At 37.2% G+C, this 6,445-nt stretch overlaps 1 long non-coding RNA gene across 1 annotated transcript; it reads right to left on the bottom strand.

Moving 5' to 3' along the window:
* Positions 1-335: 335 nt before the first annotated feature.
* Positions 336-4,408, bottom strand: LOC132630848 (uncharacterized). The gene is made up of 2 exons (XR_009578713.1): positions 4,031-4,408; positions 336-806 (listed from the first exon to the last, which is right to left on the bottom strand). It is a non-coding gene; the product is annotated as an uncharacterized LOC132630848 (long non-coding RNA).
* Positions 4,409-6,445: the final 2,037 nt, after the last annotated feature.

Raw genomic sequence — 6,445 nt, 5'->3', positions numbered from 1 at the left:
TCACAAGCAAAGGAAAGCAACAGAAATTACTCTCAAGTAACGATCCAATGTAATTTACAATTTTACAACTAAGAGTGAGTTTATGTTAATAGTTAATAATTTCTAAAATCTCATTGAAAGTCTTCCAACCAAATATATGAATTTCACTCTAAGTTTTTCCAAGTCTTAGAGTGTGATATTAAGCACAATCAATTTAACCTCAAGTTAACTATCCTCTTCCAAGCTCAAGTAATTAGATGAGGTTTAAAGCCCCAAATCCTTGCTATTTACTCTTTTCCTAACCCTTACTTTCTTTTAATGTTTGCAACCACTAAATGACATTAAAGCTTGAAGAGTAAATAAAGAAACATTAACACACTTCATTAGAAATAAATATTATTTAATACATCAGCAAAACAAGAGATTCAATACAAACTTTAACATATGAATGTTTGCATAAACAAGATTAAAGTGATAGAATAAAATGCTACACACTTAGATATACAATAAAAGCAAGAGTTGAAGAAATGAGTAAAGAAATTCTCATTGAGTACTTCAAATCTTCGAACCCTAGGTGTAGTTTCTTGTTCCTCCTTTTGAAATAATGGCCAAAGATCAAAATATTTTGCCCCAAGCTTCACTTTTATAATTCGCAAATTTCCCAACTAAAAAAATGACAAAAACAACCCTCAAAATTTCAGATTTTTGAAATTACAAATCTGACCATTTTTTGCACTTCTAGCATGTTTTTCCTTTTCTTCGTTTTAGCTCTTTTTTGCCTCATTTTCACTTGGTTTCTTCCCGATCACTTCTAAATCACATAGAACCTGTAAAATGGAAGTAAACAATATTAAATACACTATTTTCTCAATCAAGATTAGCAAAAATTTAAGATTAAAGAAGAGATAAATTGGTAAAATACCAACTTATCAAACCCCCAAACTTAAATTATTGCATGTCCTCAAGCAATTCTAAACATACGATCTCCTTCCAAGGAATCAACTCAATAGTGCACCAATATCATACCAAGTCAAAAAGTCTACTCTAAGCACAAACACATGACTTTGATTGGTACTAACAATTAATCCAAAACATATGAATCACCAACTTCTCAATTTTTTTTTCAAGCGTTCAAATACCAAACTAATCAAATTATCAATCAAGTCATGACACTAAAGTTTCAAAATTTGCCTCTTTATCACAAACGACTTTTATTGTTCATTCCTCTCAATGGGAAATTGGATCAAATTCACTCAAATTTTTATGTGCTCTCACAATCAAGAGAGAATCCCAAATTCATAAAATGCAATTCAAAATACTTATGGGCTATCAATTGGAAAGTAACTCTCTCTCTCTCTCTCTCACACACAAAGATGTTCAAATGCACAGAAGTAGTACCATAAACTTGCCCTTTATGTACTTCTCCACTAATGTAGACACACTTGGTTCAAAATCAATTAGGACCTAAAGGATTGTAAAGTAGGCTTTTGATTAAGGTAGGGCACAATTTGGGTAAGAGTGACCCAAAACCTCCCTAAGCACTACAATTTGCAACAATCAAAACACACTTCCTTTCAAACTTTTTCACCCTTTTCTTCATTTTTCATTTCACCTACTAGTCTTCCCTTCATTCACAATTCTTTATCAATCCTTCCCTTTTCTTTTTCAAAATAACAAGGAAGTGTCCAATTTTTTTTAATTTTTAATTTTCATTTTCTTTCACTTCTCACCTTTTCACCATTCAAGCACCTGTCACATCACAATTTTCCAACCCCCCCCCCCCCCCCCCCCCCCAAAAAAAACTTGGGCTTTTAGCCTATGTTTGCACTTTTAAAGTACTTAGGGAGGTAGGATGCTAAGAGATGGATCAATTGAAGAACAAAATGATAAAACTTGTAATATAGTTGTCAAAGAAAGGTTAAAGGCTCAAAAGGAGTTGACTAGGGAAAGTATGCAAGGGCAGACAATTTAAGGCACAAAAACGGTCCAAGGAAGGCCTAACGTCATTTTTCAAACCAAGTTAGTCTAGGATTTCGCCTTGAAACACATTCCGAGCAAGTTATAGACTACAAATATTGCAAAAGAACTCACGAAAATCTCACCACACATGGCACATGCAAACTCAAGTGAAATATGTATCCAAAATTCAATTGAAACAAATGAACTCAAAGAAAGTCACTTATAGCCTAAAGAGACTACCTAGTGAACTTAAGGGCCAAACATTGAGTCTAAAAGTCACAACAAGAATCATTACTTTAATCTTAAAAAAAAAAAAAAACATTTCATATGCCCAGGTTTAAGTGTGTTGGTACCAAGCAAGCCAAAAATGGGTCAAGGGGAAAAAATCACATCCCACACCACTTTTACTCCTAACAAAAACTAAAGAAGCTAGTCGTTCAAAAAAAAAAAAAAGTCAATCTACCAAATTATCATCCATCATGACATATCACACCCCATCACAAGAATATCTATCAAAATGAAGTATCAGCCCCTAACTAAAAATGTTGCATTATCCTCAATGTAACTATATAATTAAAGCAAAAGTTAGGAGAACTCCGTGAAAAGATGATGTCGTTGAGCTAGTGCATAAAGGGAAGATCTTTCGCTTCTCCTTGAGTTGTACCATGTTAATTTGAAGCCATCTGTGTGAGAGTACATTTCAAGTAACCCTTTTCAGTTTGTACTCCAACACAAATAAAGAAAGAATTAGTTTCCTGCAACTCATGTTCCAATCAATCCAACATTGCACTAACACTACTAAAAAACTGGCAAAAACCGACTGCAAAACTGACAGAAAAAACGACGGATTCCGTCGGTTTTTCGATAATGTTTTTAATTTTTTTTTAAGGAAACCGACAGACTGCGTCGGTTATTTTTCGCGCAAAAATGCGTGAAAAATATAATCATTTTTTATAGTGTTTTCTAAAATAAACCGACGGACTCAGTTGCTTTTTTCTATTTTTTAATTTTTTTTATAAAAAAATCGAGGGAGTCCGTCGATATTTAGAGCGCAAAAATAGTATAAATTAAATGAATGTAAGTATTTGAACAAAAAACATGTAGAGCCCTTTAATGCCAAGGAACATACCTGGGTTCGATTCCAAGTTGCTACATTTCATTATATAAAATAATAAAAAAACCGACGGAGTCTTTCGATTTTTTAATTTTTTTTTTTTTTTTACATAACCGACGGATTCCGTCGGTTTTCGAAAGACGACGTAACGTAAACTGACGGACGTGTTGCGTCGATTTTCACTGAAAAACCGACGCAGTCCGTCGATTGTTGCCTGTTTTATTAGTAGTAAGCTACTCATTACTCCACTTTAAATCATTTACTGCATAATGGCATCACAATGGAGAATATCCATACAAGCCAACTCTTCGTGGGGATGAAACATACCTAAGAAAGCACCGTTATTGTTTTGCTTCACACAACCTATGCACATATTTCCAGTGACAAAATTGCATATCATGTAATCAACTTTAGAATGTTAAAATACATGTTCATAAGATCCTATCAATGAATTGAGAAGCCACAAATCAGCATAACGCCACACAAGTCCCAATGATCAAACTCAATTAACGACATTCAGAACAGGGTAGGCTTCTCAATTAACATAAAGCAATAATTGGAGTGCGCATAGAAAAAATCACGTAAAGCACAAGCACTCTAAAGGTTGATGCACGTTACAACTCCTAATTTGATCCAAACCTAGGCAATCTCCACCAACAATTGCTTCCCTATCAACTCCTAATAGCGCTGGGTTACTCAGACTTCACTGGCAAATGAAATCGTCTCTCAGACAATTCATCGAACAGGTTGCAGGCATCCTACAATTAGCTTAGTTTCAGCACCAACAATGAGTGATCAACCCTCCCAAAATATTGGGAATTATAGTTCAATGAAGCACAGTCACATATTAATCAACCAACAAAACCAGAATCGCACAATTTGTGCTCTCAACTGCGCATCAAAACGAATCATAGGGAAGGAAAAGCAAAAACATACTGCAAGCATAGAGAGATTGAGGGGAGAGGAAAGAGAACTTACCTTAGCGCCACTGAAAACCTCAACTGGTGGTGGAGTTACGGTGGAGTTGTGAGTGAGAATGGAATGAGTGTGTTTGCTGTGTTGTAGGGGGACTTACAAGAGAGGAAATTGGTGAAATTCTTTTCTAAACAACTCAGGTACCTTAGTTTGTCCGTATGTGTGGGGTTGTTTGTTTAAAACACAATTTGTATTGCCTGAACATGCTACTTCCTAGAATACTAAAGATAGAATTACACGTGTCATGGACTTACCTGCGAGCAGAACAATTCCTTTATAATTTTCACCCGGATGGGCTTTAGATTTAGACACAATTTCTGCAGCTTTTTAGCACAAACTGTGCAATGCAAAATCGTTCACATCTCAACTCCATAATCTTGTCCAAATGAAGTCCAAAAATAATGAACTTGGTAGATTATTAGTCAAAAATAATATAAGAAAACTTATCTAAAATTAAAATTGTACTGAACTACAAAATTAAGGAAATATGGGTTGTCTCCCATAGAGCGTCGCATTTAACGCCATCGCACGACGTGAGTTAACTTTACCATTTTTCTCTCCACTTGGAGGATATGAATTTTCGTCCCAACTTTGAATCAAGATTACGATGACGCTCATGGGCCGGTGGTAGAATAGCAAAGAGGCCAAATCTCGGGTACCACATTTTGCACTTGTTGGCCTTTAAGTGAGACATGTCATTTTGTCTTCTTGGCATGACAAACTTCAAAATGAAAACGCTTCGTTCTTCATCTCCAAAATCCTCCATATCCTTGGTTAATTCAATTTCTATATCATCAACTAAGCACAATGCTGAAAAATAGTTGGAATGCGGTCTAAGACGCTCCATTTTTAAATTCACTCCATTTTTGACATCCTCACCCACAAATGAACTAGAATCTTCAAAAATTATGTTATTGTAGGAAATCAATCCGTGATTTGTATTGATGTATCAAAGTCATTATATACAAAGTAAGTATCTCACTATCAGATTGATACTAGGCTAAATTATAGGACCTAATTACTATACATAAGGAAGAGAATATTTACAATATTTACATAGACTATTACATAGTCTATCACACCCCCGCAGTCAAGCGGGAGGTTGTCGTACGCTTAGACTGTCCCTGAAATCATCAAAGAGCACGCGCGGAAGACCTTTAGTGAAGATATCTGCGATCTGGTAACGGGACGAGACGTGAAGAACACGAACTTCTCCACGGGCAACTTTCTCAAGTACGAAATGTATGTCCATCTCAATATGTTTAGTGCGTTGGTGCTGAACTGGATTACCTGATAGGTATATGGCACTAACATTATCACAATAAACTAATGTAGCTGTCCGGATGGGACAACGGAGCTCCAAAAGAAGGTTGCGAAGCCAACAGGACTCAGAGACGACATTAGCGACGCCACGGTATTCGGCCTCGGCACTCGACTTAGACATAGTAGGTTGCCGTTTGGATGACCATGAGAGGAGATTATCGCCAAGGAAGACACAGTAACCTGATGTGGATCGGCGAGTGTCCGGACAACCACCCCAATCTGCATCTGTATAAGAAACAAGAGAGGCAATGGAGGATTTGTACAGATGGAGACCAAACTCAATAGTACCTTGAATGTATCGGACTATGCGTTTAAGAGCATGCATATGTGCAACCTTTGGATCATGAATGTGAAGGCATACTTGTTGAACCGCATAGGAGATGTCTGGTCTTGTGAATGTAAGGTACTGCAACGCGCCGGCCAACTTACGATATTGGGTGGGATCATCGCAAGGAGGCCCGGCCGTGGCACCAAGTTTGGCTTTGGTGTCGACCGGTGTCTGACTTGGCTTACAAGCAGTCATGCCCGCACGCTCTATAATATCTGCTGCATAATTTTTCTGCGAGAGAAACATGCCATGTGAAGTCCGGGTAACAGCGATACCCAGAAAATAGCTTAGAGGGCCCAAATCCTTCATAGCAAATTCGGCACTAAGCAGAGACATGATGGATTTTCTGAGAGCATCTGAGGAAGCTGTGAGAATAATATCATCAACATATAGCAGAATGTAAGCAATGTCAGAACCTCGACAATAAATAAAGAGAGAGTGATCAGATCGGCTATGTGAAAAACCAATAGTGGAGACATAGTCTGCAAAGCGTTGGAACCATGCACGGGGAGCTTGCTTAAGTCCGTACAACGATTTCTTCAAGAGAAAGACATGATGTGGATGCTTTGGATCCTTAAACCCAATAGGCTGATGCATATAAACAGTCTCATTAAGATTACCGTGTAGGAAAGCATTCTTGACGTCCAACTGATGAATGGGCCAAAAGTGTGCAAGTTCAATGCTCAAGACAGCGCGAATAGTAGCCGGTTTGACAACCAGACTGAAAGTCTCGTCGCAGTCAACTCCAACCTATTGAGACCTGCCAT

The sequence above is a fragment of the Lycium barbarum genome, chromosome 3 (assembly GCF_019175385.1).
Source record: "Lycium barbarum isolate Lr01 chromosome 3, ASM1917538v2, whole genome shotgun sequence".
In the NCBI taxonomy this organism is placed as follows: domain Eukaryota; kingdom Viridiplantae; phylum Streptophyta; class Magnoliopsida; order Solanales; family Solanaceae; genus Lycium; species Lycium barbarum.
This window is presented reverse-complemented; position numbering and strand designations above follow the sequence as displayed.